Here is a 27,945-nt window from a genome sequence, read left to right as displayed (position 1 = left end):
TGGGCCCCAACCTGTCATGCCCCACTGCACACTCTTACCCCACTGCACACCAGAGGCAGACTGAGACCACTCAAGGCCCCAGGAAAACTGTCTCACACTGACCCAAATGTATTCAATGTTATGCAAATGAACATGGTAGCCTCCCTGCCCTGCCCCCAACATGCCCCTCAACCTCCAGAGCCAGGACCCCCAACATTAAGGGCCAGATAAAGGGCCTCCAACCTTCAGGGCCAGACCCCACACTCCATGGCCCTCACAGCGACAGACCCCCTGCAGGACCCCCCACACTCCAGGGCCCCCATTAAACCCACACTTAACTGCTTAGTTACTGATAGGGCAATTGAAAACTCCAGCTTAAAGGGACACTAAAACCAAATTTTTTCTTTCGTGATTCAAATAGAGCATGAAATTCTAAGCAACTTTCGAATTTACTAATATCAAATTTTCTTCATTCTCTTGGTATCTTTATTTAAAAAGCAAGAATGCAAGTTTAAATGCCGACCCATTTTGGGTTGTTCTTGCTGATTGGTGGAAAAATTCACCCACCAATAAACAAGTGCTGTCCAGGGTACTAAACCAAAAAAAAACTTAGATGCCTTCTTTTTCAAATGAAGATAGCAAGAGAACAAAGAAAAATTGATAATAGAAGTAAATTAGAAAGTTGCTTAAAATTGCATGTTCTATCTGAATCCCAAAAGAAAAAAATTGGGTTCAGTGTCCCTTTAAGGAACACACCAGGATCGTGGAGATGCCATTTGTGGGCCTCCCTACTTTCTGGTCCCTCAGCCCAGGTCCTATTTGCCTGGCTGATCAGCCCGCTTCTGCTGCTTACTATATATATACCAGGCCCTGGACATGTCCAGCTCAAATTAACCGGGCCTTGAGGTCACTTTGTTTGAGAACCACTGTTCTACAGGATGATTTCAAACATATCTGATTAATTATGATTGCTTGAATAGTGCTATTAATGTGTTTATTATTACTTGTATTTTAATATTTACATTTATATACCTCCTAACATGTAACGTGCTTGGTGGGTTAAAGTGTACAGTTTGTGCTGTATATGGGCAGAGTAGAGTTGGTCTAGTGGGGACTCTTTGCAGCTCCGAGCAAGGTTTTGGTGATCTGGTCAATAGACAGATCAATAGAGAGATGTTAGATAGATAAATAGATGGATAGATAGAGCCCTTCCAAATCAAGAAGCATAGCAATGCAAAAGAGCTCAGTTTTCAGATGTTACAAGTCATTAGTAATAAGAGCAAAATGCTAAGCCAACTATACCAAGACCTTATCTGCAGAATCCTTTAGTGCAAATCCATCGTTAACTCAAACAGTACTGAAAGGAAAGCACAGTCTGTATCATTATTATTATTATTATATGTTGTTGTTATTTATTGTTGTTAAATTCTATTGTTATCATATGTACATGCCTTTTTCAAATTGGCTTAATGGGGCATTACTTTTAAGTAATTTTCCTATACAAATATAGAATATAAAAGTAATTAAGCACTGCATTTAAAAATCAAATCTATTATAAACCGTAAAAATAGCATTTTTTTCAGGGCCACTCCAATTTTAGGGAGGTTTCCCTTTTTTTGTGTAGTCAGAAATTCATAGTCACACTATTGACTTTACATTGTCCTATTGCTTGACATTGCCCTTCAAAAAGTTCACTGATCCTCCTAGGGATAGGGCTAAGGCCAACATTAGGGCTAGGACTAGGTGTGGTATTATTAATATTTAGTTTGGAGTTTACGATTGAGATAAGATATTTGTAACAAATATCTGAATCTTGATAATATCTGAAACAAATATCTGAATAATGAAAGTTTGTTTGAGTTGCACGTCCATTTAAAGGGACACTCAGATCAAAATTAAAGAGACACTGAACCCAATTTTTTTGTGTGATTCAGCTAGAGCATGCAATGTTAAGCAACTTTCTAATTTACTCCTATTATCAAATTTTCTTCGTTCTCTGGCTATCTTTATTTGAAATGCAAGAATGTAAGTTTAGATGCCGGCCCATTTTTGGCGAACAACCTGGGTTGTTCTTGCTGATTGGTGGATAAATTCATCCACCAATAAAAAAGTGCTTTCCGGAGAACTGAACCAATAAAAAAGCTTAGATGTCTTCTTTTTCAAATAAAGATAGCCAGAGAACGAAGAAAAATTGATAATAGGAGTAAAATAGAAAGTTGCTTAAAATTGCATGCTCTTTCTGAATCATTAAAGAAAAGATTTGGGTTAAGTGTCCCTTTAAACTTTTATGATTCAGAAAGAGCACACAATTTTAAGAATTTGTCAATTTACTTCCATCATCAAATTTTCCACAATCTTTATACAAGTACAGTTTTTGTGGCACCCGCTTCTACTGAGCATGTGCACAAGCTCACGGGGTATACGTATACTAGTCTGTGATTGGCTGATGTCTGTCACATGGTACAGGGGGCTGGCAAATGGGAGAAAAAATAAATTTGCCCAAAAAAATTAAATCTACTACTTTTATAAAATTCAGAGTAAGTTTTATTGCATTGTCTTTTTATTATGTAAATGTTATTCTTTGCCATTTTACTATATTTAGTGGTCCTTTAAAGGGACAGTCAATCATAGAATTGTTATTGTTTTAAAAGATAGATAATCCCTTTATTACCCATTCCCCAGTTTTACATAACCAACACAGTTATATTAATATACTTTTTAACTCTGTGATTACCTTGTATCTAAGAACCATCTTCCAGCCCCCTGATCACATGACTGTGACTGTTTATTATCTATTGTCTTAAATTTAGCATTGTTTTGTGCTAGATCTTAAATAACTTTCTGTGCCTGAACACAGTGTTATCTATATGGCCCACGTGTACTTTCTGTCTCTTTGTGTTGAAAAGAGATTTAAAAAGCATGTGATTAGAGGCAGCCCTCAAAGGCTTAGAAATTAGCATATGAGCCTACCTAGGTTTAGTTTAAACTAAGAATACCAAGAGAAAAAAGCAAATTTGATGATAAAAGTAATTTGGAAAGTCAATTAAAATTAAAAGTCCTATCTGAATAATGAAAGTTTAATTTATACTTGACTGTCCCTTTAAGATCCCTAACTTGGTTGTCAGATGATTAAATTTATGTTGGCAAAATCACCTTAAACTTTCATGCCCAGAAGACACTAATGAGGCTCTATGTCAACAGCAACATAATGTAATGGACCTTTTTGTGGTTTATTTCTCCTCCTTTCTCATCACCTGGATTGTTCTGTTTTGCCTTATTTGCCCTCTTGGTACTAATGCTCACTGTCACTTCTTGATATCACTAATTAACTATCAAATGACTTGCAACACTTAATTGAGGATAGAGCAGATGTATGGCGCATCTACGGTACCTGCTGTTAGTAATCTGGACATCATTTCGCACAGCTGGATGGTGTTGTCTACCTGCTGTTGTTTAGCTGATTCTGTTGGGAATCAAAATTCTACAAACACATCCCTGTTAGCTCATCCGAACTAAATAACAGTACAAATCAAATTACATGACCACATATTGGATGCAACATATTGCACCAGAGATTTAAAAAAAAAAAAATGGACCTTATTTTTTAACTTTCCTTTTCTTTTTACCTTTTTTAGTACCAAAAAATTACTACATGTATTTAATTATTTTTTTTACTCTAGGCTGTTTAGTATTGCCAAAAATATATATTTCTATCTTTTTTTATTTTAGTCTTATCCCATTTTGTTTTCTCCCAATTATTATTGGAGATTATACTTGCTGCTGTGACAGCCTGAGCAAAAATATGATATGTATCTGTTTTTTAGCTTTTATATTGTGAACCTGTTAAAGACACATTAATTATGTCATTTAAATTTGAAAAGTGCGGTTTTCCACTGGAATGCATTCAGTGATTACTTATGTATATTTTATATCAGGAAAATGTGTCTTTCTTACACTTGGATTTGAAAAATATACAAAAAATACAAACAAAAACAATCTACAAATAATTTTATAATTTACTTAAAAAAATGTTTACTGAATCACAATCATAATTTAACATTGTGAAGATAGTTTGATAATCAGTGGACTATGGGTTTTGCATTTAAAAGTGTAAATATATGCTACATGTTTAAACTTTTTTATGAAACCAGTAAAGGTAGTGTTAACAAGTAAACTGGGCACCCATTAAAATAAAAAATCTGAGCAAGATATACTTGCCACAGTAGTTACAAAAAACATGGGGAAAGTGTTAGACTAGAATACTGTTAGCATGGGTTTCAATGAATAGTATTCATACTTACCACCATTTCCCAGTGACTTTTGAGACTAGGAGGTGAGAGGGCTTTTTTGTATGTGGATAGATGATGGGAGGGTATACCATGGGCATATAAGAGTTTATATAAAAGCTTTTTATTACATTTTCACATAATTTGCAATGTGTAGGGTCTTTCTGTTGAAACAGCCATAGGTGACATACACCCAAATTTGCCTCCCATGAATTTTAGTGCTTACAGGAATCTGATGATATCACACAATGTCAACAAAATTCTGAGCAGAAGACAAATGTATGTACAGAAACCTAAAGATATACAGTCCAAGGTTCACTTGCATGTTTAAAGTTATTATTGTTAAAGGGATAATTCAGCTAACTATATTATGTCCCCCCCTGGCTCCTCAACTCAATTTCAAGATCATTTTGCTTCCTGGCTATCTTAATTCCTCTACTTGGACACCCCTGCCCTCATTCTTGGGCAATTTAACCTCCTTGTTGACAATCCCACTTCCCCTGCTGCAAACATTTTTTCCCCAACTCACTTCCTTTTTTCAGTCCATCACAATGGTCTGACTCTCCCATTTATAAAGATGGGCATTCCTTTGGTCTTATTTTCAGCTATCAATGCACTCTCAAACTTCACAAATGTCCCCTTTCCTCTTTCTGACCACCATCTCCTAACTTGCAACATCACAGCACTCTCTACAACTCCCCCGCCCTCTAACCCTCACACCAAACTCCACAGAAGTATTAAGTCAATAAATCAGCAAAATCTCTCAAACTCTCTCAAACCTCTGTTCTCTTCCATCTCCTCCTTTTCCTGCCCTGACCAGTCTATCTGTCACTACAACTCCACTCATAAATCTGTCCTGGACAATTTTGCCCCTCCTACCATAGCTCGGAAGTCATGCACTCATCATCAGCCCTAGCATACTTTTCTGACACATTACCTGCACAGATGTTTCTGCACTGCTGAGCGACATTGGAGAAAATCTCAGTGTTCAGCTGACTTTCTTCATGTTCCTCTTGAACTCCTATTCTCCCTTAACCTCTCTAAGCAAGATTACTTCTCTACTAATATCTCTACTCTTTCTTCAAACCCAAAACATCTGTTCTCCACTTTCAATATTTTTCTCCACCCACCCCCACATAATATTGCCACTTCTCTCTCAGTTCAAGATATTGCCAGCCACTAGATTGATTCAATCAAAAACAAAAAAATCTCTCAACATAGTAACAGTCACCCCCCCCACACACACACACTGTTCACACTCATTCAAAATCCACAAAGTCACACATTTAACTGTTTTCCCCCCTGTCAGCCATTCTATTGCCCTTTCACCTCAATACCTGTCCCCTCAATCCCATCCACTCACACCTCCCTCTCTCCTATGCTTACTCCTATCCTCACACACATTTTCAACCTCTCCCTCAGCACCAGTATATTTCCCTCATCTCTTAAACATGTACTAATCACACCTATCCTCAAAAAATATTCTCTCGATCCAACCTCCCCATTCAACTCATGCCCTATTTCCCTACTCTTCCTTGCTACTAAAATTCTGGAAAGGTAGTATATGCACGTTTATCAAATTTCCTCTCATTAATCTCAAACCTTGCCCCACTGCAATCTGGATTTTGCCCCCAACACTCCACAGAGACGGCAATCATTAAGGTTACTAATGACCTACTTACATCAAAATGTAAAGGCCACTTCCCTCTGTTAATCCTCCTCCACTTTCTTTTGGGGTACCACAAGGCTCTGTCCTTGTTCCCATTAACTTCTGAATCTATACATCATCACTACTTACCTTAATAAAGTCCCATGGGTTTTAATATCACTTGTATACTGATGACACCTAAATCTACCTACCTGCACCTGAACTATTTCTTTCCTTGCTAACTCATGTCACTAACTGTCTTTTTCATATTTCATCTTGGATATCCCCTCACTACCTTAAGCTAAATCTTTCCAATTTAGCTCCTTATTTTCCACCCTTCTTCCAAAATCTCCACCCCCTCCATCTTTCTATAACATTTGATAATAACATCATTACCCAAACTCATCATGCCCGATGTCTTGGGTCACACTTGACTCTGATATTTATTTCACTCCTCACATGCAGTCTTTGGCCAACTCTTGCAGTTTCCACCTTAAATACATTGACACTTCCTCACACAAGACACAACTAAGATTTTAATCTACTCTCTTATCCTTTCCCACCTTGACTATGGCAACTCCAAATTTTCTACTCTCCCTATCTGCCATCTATCTCCTTTACAATCCATAATAAATGCCTCTGCCAGGTTTATCTTCCTTACACGCCGCTCTTCATCTGCCAATCCCTTCACTGTCTTCCTGTAGCCTCCAGACTAGGAAAACCTAAAATGTTATTTCATGATTTGGATAGAACATACAATTTTAAACAAGTTTCCAATTTACTTCTATTATTAAATTTGCTTCATGCTCCTTTGCTGAATGAACAGCATTGCACTACTGGCAGCTAGCTGAACACATCTAGTTAGCCAATCACAAGAGACAAATGGATGCAGGCACCAATAAGCAACTATCTTCCATTAGTGTAGGATATGTGAGTATTATTTTACAACAAGGGATGCCAGGATAACAAAGCATATTTTAAAATAGAAGTGATTTTAAAAGTGTCTTAACATTTTTTGCTCTATCTGAATCATGCAAGTTTAATTTTGACTTTCCTATCCTTATAATCACAAAATTCTGACATTTAAGGCCCTCAATAACACTGCTCCCCCTATCTCAGACCTTGGGGCCGAATTAACAAGGGCCGAATGGCCCTGAATGTAACTGTTTCCATGCAAGCCTTCAGGCTCGCCAGAAACAGGAGTTAAGAAGCAGCAATCTTAAGACCGATACTCCTTAACTCGTACGCCTCTTCTGAGGCGGCAGACATCAATCCGCCCAATCACATACGATCGGGTTGATTGACATCCCTGCTAGTGGCCGATTGGCCACCAATCTGCAGGGGGTGGCATTGCACAAACAGTTCACCAGAACTGCTTGTGCAATGATAAATGCAGACAGCGTATGCGGTCGGCATTTATCAATGTGCGGCAGACATGATCCGCTACAGCGGATCATATCCGCTAGCACTTTGTTAAATCGGCCCCCTTGTCTCCAGATACTCTCCCTCCCGTCCCCTTCATTCTATTCGTGACCCCCTCCTCACATTCCCATCTACAGGACTTCTCTAGATATTCCCCTGTTTTGTGGAACTCCCTTCCTTGCTCAACAAGATTCTCCCCTAGTTTTGAAAGTTTCAAGTGTTTTTTTAAACACTCTACTGTTCATGGATGCATACAATATACACTAACCCTTTCTAAACTCAGCTCCTCTCCTCCTCCTTTGTTATCTCCTTGCTCCCTTCGGAATGTAAGCCTACGAGCACAGCTGTTTGTAGATCACCTTCATGAGAGCTGACAATACAACTCTTAGCAGGGCCCTCTACCTATTTCTTCTCTATAAATGCTATCTTGCATATCATACCTATGTGTAACTAATAATAATAATAATAATAATTTAAGAGACATTTTATTTTTATTGTTCTTTCTTGTTTTTTTAAATCTAAGAGAGATATTTCCACAAGTAGAAAACATTCTCTGGACTTTCTTTATCTTATTAAATTGTTGTCTTTGTCTTTCTGTCAGGAGATTTTACGCGTGAGACACACATTAAGCTTTTTATTTTATACAGAGAAAGTTCAGTGAACAGGTGTTATTTTGTTATATTCTCTGAAGGTCAGAAAATCTATGATACCTTTAGGACAAAACAAGGAGAATCTGCATCTAATAGTAAACATCATTGATCCTGTCTGGTTGTACGCAAGGAATACTAATAGAAGGTAATATTGTTTGTTTTATAATTGCAAAGCGTCTAAGCGCAAATGTATAATTTTATTTCAATTTGTGGAAATGTGGAAGGCTTGAAATATAAAGCAATTAATAAGGAATGTCTAGTTCAAATATTTGTTTAGAGATCAAAAGGCAATCACATTTATAGATTTCCAGTCTCTGGCCTAGATTCACTTAGTGTGGAGAGGTAAATCTCACAAAAATGTCTAATGAGCCTCCTTTTCAATTTGAATTTAGTGTTTTACCAAGAAAAAAAGAAACTTCCATGTTAAATGAATAATGGCCAACACTTTACTTCAAGGGACATGTGTCAGTTTGTATATGCCAGATTGTATATCAGTTTGTCATATGTATCAATTTAACCACCTTTAAAGGGACACTCAATAAAAATTAAACTCTCATTATTCAGATAGAGCATGACATTTTAAACAACTTTCTAATTTACTTCCATTAACTAAATGTGCACAGTCTTTTTATATTTAAACTTTTTGAGTCACCAGCTCCTACTGAGCATGTGCAAGAATAAGTGTGTATGCATTTGTGAATGGCTGATGGCTGTCACATGGTACGTGTATGCATTTGTGAATGACTGATGGCTGTCACATGGTACAGGGGGAGTGGAAAGACACATAACTTCTAAAATTGTCAGAAAAAAAATCTACTACTCATTTGAAGTTCAGACTAAGTGCTATTGAATTGTCTTGTTATCTTGCATTTGTTGATTATGCAAATCTACTGTGTTGACTGGTCCTTTAAAGGGACATGTTAAATTTAGTTAGAAAATTCATTTTTTAACATTACTTTCCATGGAATGTTATGTATTTAACCTCTGCAAATGAAGTTAGACACATAGGTCCCAATGACCAAAGGATCGCTGTGTCCACAGAGAAATGTTAATGTCTGTCTCACCAATCTCTCAAAGCTCTTGCCAGGTGTAATATTTGCCAGGTGAACAGGTTTACTTGCAATACATTTCACACGGTATCATCATTGATATTGCAGGTAAACCTGCTCTGTATAGTGAGAAGCTTGAGAACATACAGTTTAGCGTGACTGCATAGTTTCAATGTTAAAAAGCTTGTCATTTTTTAAAAGCCTATTTACAAAGTTCAAACTTTGTAAACTTCACTGTTGTAAACAGGATAAAGGTTGCAGCGACTTTCTTCTATGAGGTATCAATATCCCGTACTGGTAATCTTGTTTCTGAAAAACAAAACAAAAAAAACATAACAAAATACAAAATATTTTTTAGTAAAGTTAGCTATTTAAAGGGATATGAAACCCAAACATTTTCTTTTGTAGTTCACACAGAACATACAATATTTTTAAAAAATCCAATCTACTTCTATTATCAAATTTTCTTTGTTCCCATGATATTCTGTGTTGAAGTGATACCTAGGTAGGCATCTGGAGCTCTACATGGCAGGAAATATTGCTAGACAGGTAAAAGTGTCCATGTACCAAGTTGCTGTTGGCAATCATCATACACCAAATGATCCCTCCATATAAGCAAACATAAGAATCATCTGGTTAGCAAAACTACAACAATGCTGCAAATGATTATAGCAGACTTACTGGAGAGATACGTTTCATTGTTTCCCCCCGCGTTTCCTCCACTCATACTGTGGGTTACTGCCAGCTATAATACATCCGGGTTAAGGGGTCACTTGTTCCATTTCTTTGCATCACTGGAGAGCCCTGTGGGAAAGTCCAAATAGCTGCACAGAGAAAGTAGAAACCCAGACCGGCTCCTCCAGATAAAAGACATTTATTGAAGAAAGTTAAAAGTAAAAATAAGAATGAGGTTTCACAACACACTGATAAAATGCCAGAGATTCATCTACAGGCTAGGTATTCAAAATTAGGCCAGGTACTCGTCACAGCTGACGCGTTTCGGTTGTAACCGTAGTCATAGATAGCTGTTAATGGTACCTACTCAAATAAATATATATATTGGTTCACATATGGCACACTCCCCCTTTCCTAATTGGCCAAAACGTTTAACAAGGGAAATAATTAAAGCACATAGTATATCAAAATACAAAACACAAATTTGTATACTTGCTTGCAAAGTCAGATATATATGCAATGTCTGGCGATCAGTGATTACATAGATAAACATTACTTAGATGGATAGACATCAGCTTCAAAGTAGGTGTAATTACGCTAATCTATTCTGCCATTCTGACCGGATGTGCTATAACTATTATGCGTACCAATGCGCTTTTAACGACTATGTCTATTCTCCTTGTAAGAATCTTCTGATGAAAGTAGAAACACAAAAAATAATAAATAAAAGTAGTTCCTCATTAGACCTTTATACATATTTACACACAAATATGTCAGTTAATATATTGATATTCCTTACACCTCAATATATCCAACACACTATACCTGCTCATAGTCTAAATTTATTTTATTAATTTATTACTTATGAGGGGATGGCAAACAGAACTAATACATCTCTTGAGGTAATAAGAGAAATGTCTTGTGACAGATGACCATTGGATTTCCAAGTTATGTTTCCCAATGAATAATAAGGTCCCATTCTGAGTTAAATCCTTTCGGTAACCTCGTACATAACTTGAAGATCCAAAAGGCCTCCCTCTTGTAGAGGAGTTTTTCTCTATCCCCTCTCCTCAAAGGCTGCTTACCATGTTCCACTGTTTGCCATCTGAAAGTACTTACATTTTGATGGTGATCATGTATGAAATGCGAAGCTTGGGCAGAGCATTCCTTTTTACACCTTCCTTTTTACACCTAAGGTATTCTCTTATCCGTGATCTCACCTCCCTAGTGGTGAGACCTATGTATTGACGCTTACACTCTACACAAGACACCAAATAAACTACATACCCCATAGAGCAATTTATGCATTGTGAGGTTTCAAATCTTTGGCCTGTTATGTATGATTCAAAATATCATGTGACCTGTATGTAGTCACATGCCTTACATAATGCACGGCTACATTTAAATGTACCTTTATGGAGCAGCCAGGAGCTTGCTTTTTCCAGTTTAGGGAGCCTGGTAGGCGAGAGCATATTTCCTAGGGCCACACTTCTAGTATACGAATACCTTCAACCCTTTTCAATAATAGGTTTCAATTTTTCATCAGCCCCCAAAATTGGCAAGTTCTTTTTAATTATATCACAGATCTTACTATATTGTTTACTGTGGTTGGTAACAAAATGTATCTCAGGGTACCTCTGCTTTTCTTTTTCCTCTTTTCTCACCTTCTCTTGCTTTCTCGTTTCTCCCAGGATGTTCTTTAGCATTCTTAATTACATATCTGGAGTAACCCCTTTCTTTTAATTTTGATGATAGTCGGCTGCATTCCTCTTTGTAATCTGCCTCCCAAGAGCAATTCCTCTTTATTCTTAGGAATTGTCCTTTGGCTATTGCCCCTGACACATGTTTGCGGTGATTACTAGAAGTGTGCAGCAGATTATTTTTGGAAATTGTTTTTCTGTAAGTCTTAGGGCTAGATTTATTATAGCTGAGACATACAGGGGCGCGTATACGCGCCCCTGTACGCCTCAGCTCGCCTGTGGCTTGGCGAAATTACCTGCAGGTATTTGGCATTACACACGAGCGCAATTTTGTGCTTGCGTGCAATCCCGCCCCCTGCCCGCACACAGCCAATCACACGCGGGCAGGAGCTGTCAATCTCCTCGGTCGGACTCGACCGAGGAGATTGAATTTCGCCAGTTTAGAGGTGGCGAAGAGCGTTATCAAGCAGCGGTCTGGTGACCGCTGCTTGATAAATCACGGCGATCAAGTTCTTGTGAGAACTTGCTGCCGTAGGGGCTTCATAAATCTAGCCCTTAGTACTGATGATAACCCCTTTAACAACATCTCCTCGTAGAGTGATATCCAAGTAATTGATTTTATAGGGATCATATTCCATTGTAAAGTTTAAACCAACCTCATTAAAAACATAATTTATGCTTACCTGATAAATTCCTTTCTTCTGTAGTGTGATCAGTCCACGGGTCATCATTACTTCTGGGATATTACTCCTCCCCAACAGGAAGTGCAAGAGGATTCACCCAGCAGAGCTGGGATACCAATACCAAAGCAAAAGTACACGGATGACGGGAGGGATAGGCAGGCTCTTTATACAGAAGGAACCACTGCCTGAAGAACCTTTCTCCCAAAAATAGCCTCCGATGAAGCAAAAGTGTCAAATTTGTAAAATTTGGAAAAAGTATGAAGCGAAGACCAAGTTGCAGCCTTGCAAATCTGTTCAACAGAGGCCTCATTCTTGAAGGCCCAAGTGGAAGCCACAGCTCTAGTAGAATGAGCTGTAATTCTTTCAGGAGGCTGCTGTCCAGCAGTCTCATAAGCTAAACGAATTATGCTACAAAGCCAAAAAGAAAGAGAGGTAGCAGAAGCTTTTTGACCTCTCCTCTGCCCAGAGTAAATGACAAACAGAGAAGACGTTTGTCGAAATTCCTTAGTTGCCTGTAAGTAAAATTTTAGAGCACGGACTACATCCAGGTTGTGCAGTAGACGTTCCTTCTTTGAAGAAGGATTTGGGCATAAAGAAGGAACAACAATCTCTTGATTGATATTCCTGTTAGTAACTACCTTAGGTAAGAACCCAGGTTTAGTACGCAGGACTACCTTATCCGAATGAAAAATCAAATAAGGAGAATCACAATGTAAGGCTGATAATTCAGAGACTCTTTGAGCCGAGGAAATAGCCATTAAAAATAGAACTTTCCAAGATAACAACTTTATATCAATGGAATGAAGGGGTTCAAACGGAACGCCCTGTAAAACATTAAGAACAAGGTTTAAACTCCATGGTGGAGCAACAGTTTTAAACACAGGCTTAATCCTGGCCAAAGCCTGACAAAAAGCCTGGACGTCAGGAACTTCTGACAGACGTTTGTGTAACAGAATGGACAGAGCTGAGATCTGTCCCTTTAATGAACTAGCAGATAAACCCTTTTCTAAACCTTCTTGTAGAAAAGACAATATCCTAGGAATCCTAACCTTACTCCAAGAGTAACCTTTGGATTCACACCAATATAGGTATTTACGCCATATCTTATGGTAAATCTTTCTGGTAACAGGTTTCCTAGCCTGTATTAAGGTATCAATAACTGACTCAGAAAACCCACGTCTTGATAAAATCAAGCGTTCAATTTCCAAGCAGTCAGCTTCAGAGAAGTTAGATTTTGATGTTTGAAGGGACCCTGAATCAGAAGGTCCTGTTTCAGAGGTAGAGACCAAGGTGGACAGGATGACATGTCCACCAGGTCTGCATACCAAGTCCTGCGTGGCCACGCAGGTGCTATTAGAATCACTGATGCTCTCTCTTGTTTGATTCTGGCAATCAATCGAGGAAGCAACGGGAAGGGTGGAAACACGTAAGCCATCCTGAAGTCCCAAGGTGCTGTCAGAGCATCTATCAGGACTGCTCCTGGATCCCTGGATCTGGACCCGTAACGAGGAAGCTTGGCGTTCTGTCGAGACGCCATGAGATCTATCTCTGGTTTGCCCCAACGTCGAAGTATTTGGGCAAAGACCTCCGGATGAAGTTCCCACTCCCCCGGATGAAAAGTCTGACGACTTAAGAAATCCGCCTCCCAGTTCTCCACTCCCGGGATGTGGATTGCTGACAGGTGGCAAGAGTGAGACTCTGCCCAGCGAATTATCTTTGATACTTCCATCATAGCTAGGGAGCTTCTTGTCCCTCCCTGATGGTTGATGTAAGCTACAGTCGTGATGTTGTCCGACTGAAACCTGATGAACCCCAGAGTTGTCAACTGGGGCCAAGCCAGCAGGGCATTGAGAACTGCTCTCAATTTCCAGAATGTTTATTGGCAGGAGACTCTCCTCCTGACTCCATTGTCCCTGAGCCTTCAGAGAATTCCAGACGGCACCCCAACCTAGAAGGCTGGCGTCTGTTGTTACAATTGTCCAGTCTGGTTTGCTGAATGGCATCCCCCTGGACAGATGTGGCCGAGAAAGCCACCATAGAAGAGAATTTCTGGTCTCTTGATCCAGATTCAGAGAAGGGGATAAGTCTTGGCTTTGGCTTTGTCCTGAGGCAGGGCATGGCCTTTACCTCCTGTAATGTCAGCGATAATCTCTTTCAACCCGGGCCCGAATAAGGTCTGCCCTTTGAAAGGTATATTAAGCAATTTAGACTTAGAAGTAACATCAGCTGACCAGGATTTTAGCCACAGCGCCCTGCGTGCCTGAATGGCGAATCCTGAATTCTTCGCCGTAAGTTTAGTAAGATGTACTACGGCCTCAGAAATGAATGAATTAGCTAGTTTAAGGACTCTAAGCCTGTCCGTAATGTCGTCCAGAGTAGCTGAACCAATGTTCTCTTCCAGAGACTCAATCCAGAATGCCGCTGCAGCCGTGATCGGCGCAATGCATGCAAGGGGTTGCAATATAAAACCTTGTTGAACAAACATTTTCTTAAGGTAACCCTCTAACTTTTTATCCATTGGATCTGAAAAAGCACAGCTATCCTCCACCGGGATAGTGGTACGCTTAGCTAAGGTAGAAACTGCTCCCTCCACCTTAGGGACCGTTTGCCATAAGTCCCTTGTGGTGGCGTCTATTGGAAACATTTTTCTAAATATCGGAGGGGGTGAGAACGGCACACCGGGTCTATCCCACTCCTTAGTAACAATTTCAGTAAGTCTCTTAGGTATAGGAAAAACCTCAGTACTCGTCGGTACCGCAAAATATTTATCCAACCTACACATTTTCTCTGGTATTGCAACTGTGTTACAATCATTCAGAGCCGCTAACACCTCCCCTAGTAATACACGGAGGTTTTCCAGTTTAAATTTAAAATTTGAAATATCTGAATCCAGTCTGTTTGGATCAGAACCGTCACCCACAGAATGAAGTTCTCCGTCCTCATGTTCTGCCACCTGTGACGCAGTGTCTGACATGGCCCTAATATTATCAGCGCACTCTGTTCTCACCCCAGAGTGATCACGCTTACCTCTTAGTTCTGGTAATTTAGCCAAAACCTCAGTCATAACAGTAGCCATATCCTGTAATGTGATTTGTAATGGCCGCCCAGATGTACTCGGCGCTACAATATCACGCACCTCCCTCTGAGCGGGAGATGCAGGTACTGACACGTGAGGCGAGTTAGTCGGCATAACTCTCCCCTCGTTGTTTGGTGAAATTTGTTCAATTTGTACAGATTGACTTTTATTTAAAGTAGCATCAATACAGTTAGTACATAAATTTCTATTGGGCTCCACTTTGGCATTGCAACAAATGACACAGGTATCATCCTCTGAATCAGACATGTTTAACACACTAGCAAATAAACTTGCAACTTGGAAATACAATTCAATTAGAATAATATTAAAACGTACTGTGCCTTTAAGAAGCACAGAAGAACTATGACAGTTGAAAATTAATAAATTGAAACAGTTATAGCCTCAATCCTTGTAAACAACACAACTTTAGCAAAGGTTTAATCCCATTGGCAAAGATAACAAATTCTGAAAGCAGGAACAAATTACAGAATAAACGTTTTTTATCTCAGTCAAACTATAATTCTCACAGCTCTGCTGAGAGAAATTACCTCCCTCAAAATAAGTTTTGAAGACCCCTGAGCTCTGTAGAGATGAACCGGATCATGCAGGGAATACAATGAGTTGCTGACTGAAATATTTGATGCGTAGTAAAAGCGCAAAAAAACGGCCCCTCCCCCTCACACACAGCAGTGAGAGAGAACAGAAACTGTCAGAAAACAGATTAAGCAACTGCCAAGTGGAAAAATAGTGCCCAAACATTTATTCACTCAGTACCTCAGCAAATGAAAACGATTTTACATTCCAGCAAAAACGTTAAACATAATCTCTAGTTATTAAACAGCTTTATGTATTTCTTACAGTGTAATTCTAGTGAAGTACCATTCCCCAGAATACTGAAGTGTAAAGTATACATACATGACATTATATCGGTATGGCAGGATTTTCTCATCAATTCCATTGTCAGAAAACAAAAACTGCTACATACCTCTATGCAGATTCATCTGCCCGCTGTCCCCTGATCTGAAGTTTACCTCTCCTCAGATGGCCGAGAAACAGCAATATGATCTTAACTACTCCGGCTAAAATCATAACAAAAACTCTGGTAGATTCTTCTTCAAACTCTGCCAGAGAGATAATAACACACTCCGGTGCTATTTTAAAATAACAAACTTTTGATTGAAGATATAAAACTAAGTATAATCACCATAGTACTCTCACACATCCTATCTAGTCGTTGGGTGCAAGAGAATGACTGGGAGTGACGTAGAGGGGAGGAGCTATATGCAGCTCTGCTGGGTGAATCCTCTTGCACTTACTGTTGGGGAGGAGTAATATCCCAGAAGTAATGATGACCCGTGGACTGATCACACTTAACAGAAGAAATTTAAACAGAGCCCATGTACCTCCTCTGTCTGACCCCTCCAAATGAGAATAAGGTCGTCTATAAACTTGTGATAGAAGATTATCTGTTTTCTGAATGGATTTATATCTCCAGAGATGTCGGTTTCTTCCCACCAACCTAAAAACAGGTTGCCGCATGATGTCGCCAGACATTGCAAATATCTGGCTTTGCAAGCAAGTATACAAATTTGTGTTTTGTATTTTGATATACAATGTGCTTTAATTATTTCCCATGTTAAAAGTTTTAGCCAATTAGGAATGTTTTTTTTTATCTGGAGGAGCTGGTCTGGGTTTCTACTTTCTCTGTGCAGGAAATATTGCTGCCATATAGTGCTCTTGCAAATGATAACATTCTTCCAAAACTGCTGCCATATAGTGCTTCAGAAATGGGTCGGCTCGGCTCCTAAGCACTGCTCACTGCTTTTCAACAAATATACCAAGAGAATGAAGATAATTTGATAATAGAAGTAAATTAGAAAGTTGTTTAAAAATGCGTGCTCTATCTGAATCATAAAAGAAACATTTTGGGTTTGATATCCCTTTAAGATACATAATAAACTATTCTACAGTATGAAGTGCACTAAACTGCCTCTTTGCAAGACTACCTTAAAACAAGCTTTTGATCCCTTTAGAACATTTCAATTTGCGATGTAGATACCTTTACAACATGGCAATATTATGAGAATACTTTGATCATAGGTCCCATAAATATATAATTTTACTGGGGAGCCACAGAGAACTGCTGGCAAGCTAATTGGCAGTTACAGTTTTATAATGTCCCTTTAATGGCTTTATAATTGTCCCTTATGGAGCTGAGAGTTCTACAGGCATTTTACCAACCTTAAAGGGACACTCAGGTTTTATTAAATTTTCATGATTCAGATACAGCATGTAATTTTAAACAACTTTCCAATTCACTTCCATTAAAAAAATGTGCACAGTCTTTTATAGTTACACTTTTTGAGTCACCAGCTCCAACTGAGCATGTGCAAGAATTCACAGACTATACATATATGCATTTGTGATTGGTCGATTGCTATCACATGGTACAGGGGGAGTGGAAATATACATAACTTTGAAATGTGTTAGAAAAAAATCTACTACTCATTTGAAATTCAGAGTAAATGCTATTGCATTGTCTTGTTATCTTGCATTTGTTGATTATGCAAATCTACTGTGTTTATTGGTCCTTTAATGAATTATCATGCACAGAATGAAAGCACAATGATTACAAGTAAACTAGAAATATTAGGCTTTTAATAGTTACAAGAATCAGATTTCACTAGAAGGCCGTTATGCTTATTTATAATAGTTATATTAGTTGTTTCCCCTTTGTTTTGTTTTGTTTTTTAATTTATTTAATTTATTTTTGGTAAGCATTTTTTTATGATGAAAAATTCTTCATGAAGAGTCAAATTCAGGTGACCAAAAAAAAAAATAATAAATACTGATATACTAAATTAGACGTTATATATTAAAGGACAGTCCACTTGATAACGCCTTTACTACCCATTCCCCAACTTTACGCAGCCAACATTGTTACTAATATACTTTATAACCTCTAAACGACTAAATATCTGCCTATTTCTAAGCATTATCTCAGTGCATTTTATTAGCTTTTCACAGCCAGACACTGCTCGTTTATGTGTGCCGTATAGATACAAATTGTGCTCACTCCTGTGGAGTTATTTATGAGTCAGTACTGATTGGATAAAATGCAAGTCAGTAAATAGCTCCTTAGATAAGGGGGCAGTCTGCAGAGGCTTAGGCACAAACTAATTGCAGAGATTAAAAGTATAATAATATCACAGTGTTGGTTATGCAAAACTGGTGAATGGCTAATAAAGGGATTATCTATCTTTTTAAGCAATAAACATTTTAAAGTAGGCTGTCCCTTTAAATGGCATAGAACTATGAATATCTTAACCAACATAACTAATGTTTCTGCCATCTTGCTGCGGTGTTAAAGGTTGTGTCAGGGTTTAGGAAGTTTATGCTGCAAACTCTGGGTTATATTTACAGACAACATCTTCTTCTTTCATCATAGGTCAACCAAGTTCATTGTTCAAGTGCTTTTTGTAGATACTTTGCTTCCATTATAGAAAAAAAAATCTCAGCCCTCTATTTTGTGTTAAGTAGATTAATGTTCAGATAGCGGTATTATGTTACCTTCTGAGGATAATGACAATCGTTAAGGTGTAGCACTAAGATCTGATGTTTAAAAGAGATGCTTGAGTGAAGACAGAATATATAATACCTTTCAGCACATTGTTGCCATACAAGATGTATATTATAACTATAAGTACTTAGTATCTCCTTACAGGGGTGAGAAACACTTTAACACTGTGACTTCCAAAGAAGGATACAAAAAAACATTGTAGCCATCTTAAATAGGTAAAGGGTTAAATACATTAAATTAACAATAAATTAAATTTAAAACACATATATACATTAGAAATAAAAGATCTGTTTACAATATTATTTTACTATTATTTAAAACTATCAGATTGTTAGTGTTGTTTTGCATTTCATGGAAATAATCCTTGAAAGATCTCTTGAGTATGTTTATCTTATCTTTATTGCTGTAGCCAGTTAGGAACAGATATAAATGAGATCATGCACAATTAGTACAGTGTTGCAGGGTCAGTATTCTAGAGTCTGCAAGGTTCACATTTCAGCCTCTCTGAGGAAATAGTTAAATTACAGGAGAAGATGGGAAAATAAATATAGTACATTGCAAAGTATATTTACTATGTATAATTACAAATTGTATAGCAAATTTTGAGCGTAATATACCTTTAAAAGTCTGGTTCCCCTGAATATGAAAATCCTATAAATACTAAATACAATAAAGTTATCATTACATATTTTACTACACATGAATTTCATTCTTTTCTATACTAATTCATTAAGTGCTGATGTCATGAGGGGGGCTGTGATGTTACACTTACATTAGAATCTTATTTAAACTAGATAGATATTTTATTACTAAATTTGAAAACATATATAAAATGTCAGTTACTCAAAATTTTTCTTCTTTGATTGTGTCATAAAAAAGTGTTGTTAAACTAATGCTACTACTTAAAGGAACAGTCTAATTGAAACTAAACTTTCATGATTCAGATAGGGCATGTCATTTTAAGAACTTTCCAATTTACTTTTATCATCAAATTTGCTTTGTTCTCTTGGTATTCTTAGTTGAAAGCTAAACTTAGGTAGGCTCATTTGCTAATTTCTAAGCCCTTAAAGGCCCCTCTTTTTATCTGAATGCATTTGACAGTTTATCACAACTAGAGGGCGTTAGTTCAAATGTTCTTTATAGATAACATTGTGCTCACGCCCAAGGAGTTATTTATGAGACAGGACTAATTGCCTGAAATGCAAGTCTGTCAAAAGATCTGAGATAAGGAGGCAGTCTGCAGAAGCTTAGATATAAGATAAACACAGAGTTAAAACATATATTAAAAAAACAGCGTGGGGAATAGTAAAAAAAGGGATTATCTATCTTTTTAAACAATAACATTTTTGGGGCAAGATTACACAACTGCTTAAATCCACGCCGCCTGTAATTTGACCTCGCACATCGGGGTATCACTTATATGGCGCCGGCAGTTCATAAAGTGCCGTAAGTCAGATAAACTAGCGATGTTCATAAATGAGTGTAAATACAAATTTATGGAGTGGCCAGTGACTTACTACACTTTAGAAACTGCCGGCGCCTAAGAAAATAAAAAAAAAATATCAAATCTCCGTAAAAGTCTAACACGTTTACCAAAAATAAACCCAACACGTAAAACCCTATATCCACAAAACCCTGTTTAAATCAGCCAATAGGATTTCAGTAGCTCTCATCCTATTGGCTGATATGAATTTGACTAATCAAATCAGCCAATAGGAATGCAAGGGACGCCATATTTAAACGCGTACCTTTAATTCACTATTCAGTGTACGATGGCAATCGTACAAAGAGGATCCTTCACGCTCCAGGGCTCTGTGGTCGCTGGTCCTGCTACACGCTCATCTCCGCTCTGCGCAGGCTTGGTCCTGGATGAAGAAGGAAGTGGTCCCCGCTTGGAAGATGTCTGCCGCTTTAAAGAAGACTTCACCGCCTGGAACAGGACCTTCTCCGCCAGACTTCAGAAACAGTGAGTACCTATTTGGGGGCTAGAGTTAGGATTATTTTTTTTTGGGGGGGTGGTTTAGATTAGGGATTTATTGGGCACTTTTTAAAAGAGCTTAATGCCTTTTTAAGGGCAGTAAAAGAGCTTAATGCCTTTTTAAGGGCAGTAAAAGAGCTTAATGCCTTTTTAAGGGCAGTAAAAGAGCTGAATGCCTTTTTAAGGGCAGTCAAAGAGCTTAATGCCTTTTTAAGGGCAGTAAAAGAGCTGAATGCCTTTTTAAGGGCAGTAAAAGAGCTGAATGCCCTTTTAATGCCCATACAAATGCCTCAATATGATCAGCAGCCCAATTTACGTTCTCATTTGCATATAACTACCCAAAATGCTTAGCTCAAGAGGAATGGCCTTTATCATTACTATATTTGCATTAAAAGTTGTTTTGTTTCTTATATCTGGACTTGCCCCAAATTACCTTTTTATTATTACATTTACAACAGTGCTTTTCTCCCCTGCATAGAAATGTAAGGCAAATAAAACTAAGTATGTTTGTTTATATGAAATTACCAAATTAATTTATTTTTTCCATTAGAGATTAGTAAGCATTACCAACTCTGAATATATGTTGTGAACATTAATACTCTGTTGTTGGAGATATTTAGAAATGCAGTTTTTTGGCGTCATGTTTTTTTCCTCCCCAACTACAGCTAAAACTACTGCTTGGTTTGAAATTTGCCATGTAGCTTGTCTACATAGACATAGGGGCCTATCTATCAAGCTCCGAAAGGAACTTGACGGCCCGTGTTTCTGGCGAGTCTTCAGACTCACCAGAAACAGCAGTTATGAAGCAGCGGACACAAAGACCGCTGCTCCATAACCTGTCCACCTGCTCTGAGCAGGCGGATAGACATTGCCGGAAATCAACCCGATTGAGTATGATCGGGTTGATTGACACCCCCTGCTGGCGGCCGATTGCCCGCGAGTCTGCAGGGGGCGGCGTTGCACCAGCAGCTTTTGAGAGCTGCTGGTGCAATGCTGAATACAGAGAGCGTATTGCTCTCCGTATTCAGCAAGGTCTGGCGGACCTGATCCGCACTGTCGGATCAGGTCCGCCAGACTTTGATAATTAGGGGCCATAGTTTTTACTGAAAAAAAAGGACTTATACATTGTAAATTTTCAATGTCTGAAATGTGAAATATAACTATATTTGAGCACATATTCAGTATGAGAAAATATGATATATTTAGTGACTATGCACCTTACATATTGTTCAGTTCTTCCTTGTATATAGAAAACGTTTTATTTTTTCAAAATTGACTCTATGGATACATAGAACATAAATAAATAAAATATTCTACAATATTGAAAGATTGGTAAATTTAAGCGTCAGTTTTTTATTTCTATATTTCTATCTTTCCATCTATGTATCTAAGATAGCATTCAATACGAGTGTAATGTTTCACAATACTTCACTACAACACCAAATATTTGCAGAACATGAGATGATCTAAATTGGAAATCTCTTAACCATTTTAATGTATTTAGTTGTAGTCACGTATAACATTATGCAGTATGAAAATAATACTGTTTTAGTAACAATTCTCCCCATAAACTTAAAAAAAAATCAGCTGCATAGTAAATATGTAAATTGTCTAACTTATCCACCAGTGATGCAATTAAATGTTTCCAGACTAGTTGCTTGTAAATCTAACTATCAGGCATTTGCCCTTTGCAGTAGTTAGTGGTGCATTCAATTGGCTTTTGTGGCATTACGCAAGTTCATGGTATATTATGTAACCTTATTGAGTTGACAAGCTACTGCGTTCATAGGAAAGTCAACAGCAACATAATTGTGTACATTGGCTATAGGATAGCAATATTCTGTACTGGTTAAAAACAACACTATTTATTCTAGTAGCAGGGAAATAAAGAATACGGCTAAACACAGAAGTAATGCATTTCATTTGGTACTTGATTCCAGTTTACTTTATATAAGGGAGATCCACAAATAGCAACTGATGTTCAAAGTTCAAAAGTCTAACATTGCTATATTCTGCACAGTGTTTATTTGATTAGTGTAGCTGCTCTTTTATAGCTGCTTAATTGGCTATAGCCGAGGAGGTAAGATAAAGAATAATATATATTATAAAGGTAAAGCAATGCAAAATTTGCTTTTAAAATAACAGTTAAAAAGTGGTTGGACAAGGTCCGTCCGGTATTGCAGCAAGTGGGTATCAAACCGCTGCCCACATATCACTGCGCAATGCTTCCCCGGCTCATGTGCGAGTAGGGGCTGTCAACCCTCTGATCAGGCTGAATTAACTCTGGTATATATATATATATATATATATATATATATATATATATATATATATATATATATATATATATATATACTAGGGATGCACTGATACCGATACTAGTATTGGTATCGGTACCGATACCAAGTTTATGCATGAGTTCTTGTACTCGTGCAAATGCACCGATACTTAAACCGATACCTCCACTTCCTACCCATAGGCTATCTTGTGGCGTTTTTTCAAACTGCATGTACCCATTTCATTTTAAACTGGAGTGGAGACTAAACTAAAAATTGTTTACTACTGTTCTGCCAATACAAATTGCTGTTATTTGTATTATTGTAGGAGAGATCACTGTACCTCGTTCAGACAAACCCCTGAAGTACTGGGCAGTTAATAAACAGATTTCCAGCTCTGGCTTAAATGGCCCAAAAATATCTTTCTGCCCCATGCAGTAGTGTGGAAAGTGAAAGACTGTTCAACTTAGAGCCGAACCTCCATACAAATGTCAGATTGATGTTATAACAGCCCTACAACCCAATTGTATCACCTCTTTAAATTTAATATTTTATTGTAATATTTTTTATCTATAAACATGTTCAGTGAACTTTTTTATTATTTCATAATGTCTTTTGAATTACAGTCCTTTATAATTATAAAGAAGGAATCTTAAATAATTAGTCTGTATTGTGCTTGGTAAACTGTCACATGACATAAAAAAAAAGTATTGGTAATTGGTATCGGCGAGTATTTGAAAACAAGTATCGGTACTTGTACTCAGTCATAAAAAAATGGTATTGGTGCAACCCTAATATACACACACACACATATATACAGGGAGTGCAGAATTATTAGGCAAATGAGTATTTTGACCACATCATCCTCTTTATGCATGTTGTCTTACTCCAAGCTGTATAGGCTCGAAAGCCTACTACCAATTAAGCATATTAGGTGATGTGCATCTCTGTAATGAGAAGGGGTGTGGTCTAATGACATCACCCTATATCAGGTGTGCATAATTATTAGGCAACCTCCTTTCCTTTGGCAAAATAGGTCAAAAGAAGGACTTGACAGGCTCAGAAAAGTAAAAAATAGTGAGATATCTTGCAGAGGGATGCAGCACTCTTAAAATTGCAAAGCTTCTGAAGCGTGATCATCGAACAATCAAGCATTTCATTCAAAATAGTCAACAGGGTCGCAAGAAGCGTGTGGAAAAACCAAGGCGCAAAATAACTGCCCATGAACTGAGAAAAGTCAAGCGTGCAGCTGCCAAGATGCCACTTGCCACCAGTTTGGCCATATTTCAGAGCTACAACATCACTGGAGTGCCCAAAAGCACAAGGTGTGCAATACTCAGAGACATGGCCAAGGTAAGAAAGGCTGAAAGACGACCACCACTGAACAAGACACACAAGCTGAAACGTCAAGACTGGGCCAAGAAATATCTCAAGACTGATTTTTCTAAGATTTTATGGACTGATGAAATGAGAGTGAGTCTTGATGGGCCAGATGGATGGGCCCGTGGCTGGATTGGTAAAGGGCAGAGAGCTCCAGTCCAACTCAGACGCCAGCAAGGTGGAGGTGGAGTACTGGTTTGGGCTGGTATCATCAAAGATGAGCTTGTGGGGCCTTTTTGGGTTGAGGATGGAGTCAAGCTCAACTCCCAGTCCTACTGCCAGTTTCTGGAAGACACCTTCTTCAAGCAGTGGTACAGGAAGAAGTCTGCATCCTTCAAGAAAAACATGATTTTCATGCAGGACAATGCTCCATCACACGCGTCCAAGTACTCCACAGCGTGGCTGGCAAGAAAGGGTATAAAAGAAGAAAATCTAATGACATGGCCTCCTTGTTCACCTGATCTGAACCCCATTGAGAACCTGTGGTCCATCATCAAATGTGAGATTTACAAGGAGGGAAAACAGTACACCTCTCTGAACAGTGTCTGGGAGGCTGTGGTTGCTGCTGCACGCAATGTTGATGGTGAACAGATCAAAACACTGACAGAATCCATGGATGGCAGGCTTTTGAGTGTCCTTGCAAAGAAAGGTGGCTATATTGGTCACTGATTTGTTTTTGTTTTGTTTTTGAATGTCAGAAATGTATATTTGTGAATGTTGAGATGTTATATTGGTTTCACTGGTAAAAATAAATAATTGAAATGGGTATATATTTGTTTTTTGTTAAGTTGCCTAATAATTAAGCACAGTAATAGTCACCTGCACACACAGATATGCCCCTAAAATAGCTATAACTAAAAACAAACTAAAAACTACTTCCAAAACTATTCAGCTTTGATATTAATGAGTTTTTGGGTTCATTGAGAACATGGTTGTTGTTCAATAATAAAATTAATCCTCAAAAACATAACTTGCCTAATAATTCTGCACTCCCTGTATAAATATATATACATGCATATTTATGCAATTTTCTTATTTAATATACTGTTTAACTGTGTATTTACTGTAAATATTTCACATTACAATGTTCTTCACATAGGGGAATATGTTCTAAGTATTTTTAAATAGATATTCCTGTTTCCGTCTGTATATATCTTTACCTATATATAATAATATATACAGTACATTATATATTGGTATAGATATATATTTTACCAAAATAATAACAAATTATATATATATATATATATATATATATATATATATATATATATATATATATATAAAAATATGTATTGAAGAAGAAATAGAACTTAATGGAATGTTTGCTTAGTGCACTTGGTTAAATGTGTTTGTGCGCAAGTAAGGTTTTTTTCCACTTTTTGTGCTATTTTTTGTGCCATTTAAGTCTATGTGGGAATACGTTAACACATTTGCAATATTCGAGGGCAGCCTTTGCTAGTGTTGTCCTGGAAAACCACATTTAACCCAGGAACGTTTCCAAAATCAAACCCACAGAGAGGCATAACATGTAACAAAGATCCCTGACAGTCCAACATGCTGCAAAACGATTGGTTGATATTAACAGGAGCTTGTTTATATCCATCCATAATTGGCTAAAAGCAAAGGAAGCAGAATTAACAATATGCAAGAAGCTTTCAGGTCCCTAAAATGCAAAACTAGGCATATCTTTTCTTAAGCATAAATACAAAATTGATATTAAAGGGGCAGTAAACCTCGAAAATAATGTTATATAATTCGGCTCATAGTGCAGAATTATATAACATTATCTTAGCCAAACATTATGCAACATAATTATGCACTATGTGCAGAATTATATAACATTAATGTCCCACAAAGTTGTATGCCCCTTTAAAAAAAAAAAATAGAATATGAAGCAATTATAAAACATCAAGAATATAACCTACCACATTGCAAGCTACTGTGAACCTTACAAAAGATACAAATGCAGCAGTTATATACAAATAACACATGAGAGAAAATAGCTTTAAATTGTTGTTACATTTAGAAACATATATAGAAAAATGTTCTCATTTACATTCATTTTATTCCTAACATTTCCTGTGAGTTATGCAGAATTTTTTTTTTATATAAAAAAGTATGAAACAGGTTAGCTTGGTTGAACCAATGATTTAAGGTGAAAACATTTTTGTTTTCTTTTATTTATCACATCTGCAGGGATACTGCCCATTGTATATGGTGTGACTATATGGTCAGCAGGGCACAAAACCTGAATACAAACTAGTGGGGTTTTTTGGATGGGGGGTTTACACATTGGGAGTAAAATTACAGGTTGACATATATGATTACGTGGGAGCAAATATAAAAATATTTTCAAAGCTGCATTGGAAAAATATATAAAGATATTAAAATTAAATGGAACATGTTTAGTTTGCTGCATTTCTCTACATATAGGTAACCGTGTGAATATAGTAGCATAAATGTAATAATCGCCTGGATTCAGTAAAATAATTTGTGAAACTAATATTTTGCTGGAAAAAGGTGATAGAAAATTGTGGAATTCATAAAGATTTGTAAATGGTCTTCGTCAGAGCAGAGAATGGCAATTTCAGCTCCATTAAATCAATTGAGCAGCTTATATATCACAACTGTTAAAGAGACGCAAAACCCAAAATATTTCTGTTGTGGTAGAACAAACAAATATCTAACAAAAATTATAATCAGACAATATATTGCTCAATTTTTGTTCACAATCTTATGATTCACATTTAAACTTTTTAACATTCCTAGATAACTATAAGTTACAACAACTTTTCCGTATTAATCCAACATCTTTTCAAAGGGTACAAGACTTGTTTTTTTTAACTTTAACATCCACATTTATTCATCAATGTCTTTAAATCCCTCTTATAATTTTGATTAATTCCAAATTGCTCAATAATCATTTGTGTATGAAGTTTATTGATTAGTTCTCTTAAATTTGGGGGCGCTCTAGATTTACAGTTTTTAAGGGGACATTTAACACTTAATAAATGCCAGATAAAATGATGCATTCAAAGAAAAGATTAGTCTGAGTACAACATGTAGATGTGTTTTTAAAGTTTAAATAACTGCTTAAATAGTGAAAAATAAGTGAAAAATGTGTGTGCCTATAAAACAATGGGAGCTGCCATGTTGTAATTTATGTTACCTTCTCTGCATTGGCCAGTTAGGGACAGTTATAAATAGGCCACTAGAGTGTGCAGCCTATGGCTGTGGGGAATATAACAATGTTTTTCTCTTTCATTCCTAACAGGAACTTAAAAGCTCACAATTTCAGAATGGAATTACAGGAAAAGGGTACAAAATAAATATTTAAAGTATATTACAATTTTTTTTATATATATATATATGCCAATTATCATTTTATAATACCATCTCAAAGTGTTTAATATCCCTCTAAGAATTACATTTTGGCCAGTTAAAACTGTATTGTAAATTTAGTAAAATTTCCCCCTCCTCTTCCTGTACCAAGAATATAATTTCCCCTAGCCAAAAAGATATTCTCTTTGAACCAGAAATTTGGCCAAAAAGGGAAAAAC

Source organism: Bombina bombina, chromosome 2 (assembly GCF_027579735.1).
Source record: "Bombina bombina isolate aBomBom1 chromosome 2, aBomBom1.pri, whole genome shotgun sequence".
Taxonomy (NCBI): Eukaryota; Metazoa; Chordata; class Amphibia; order Anura; family Bombinatoridae; genus Bombina; species Bombina bombina.
Note: the sequence above shows the minus strand (reverse complement) of the source record.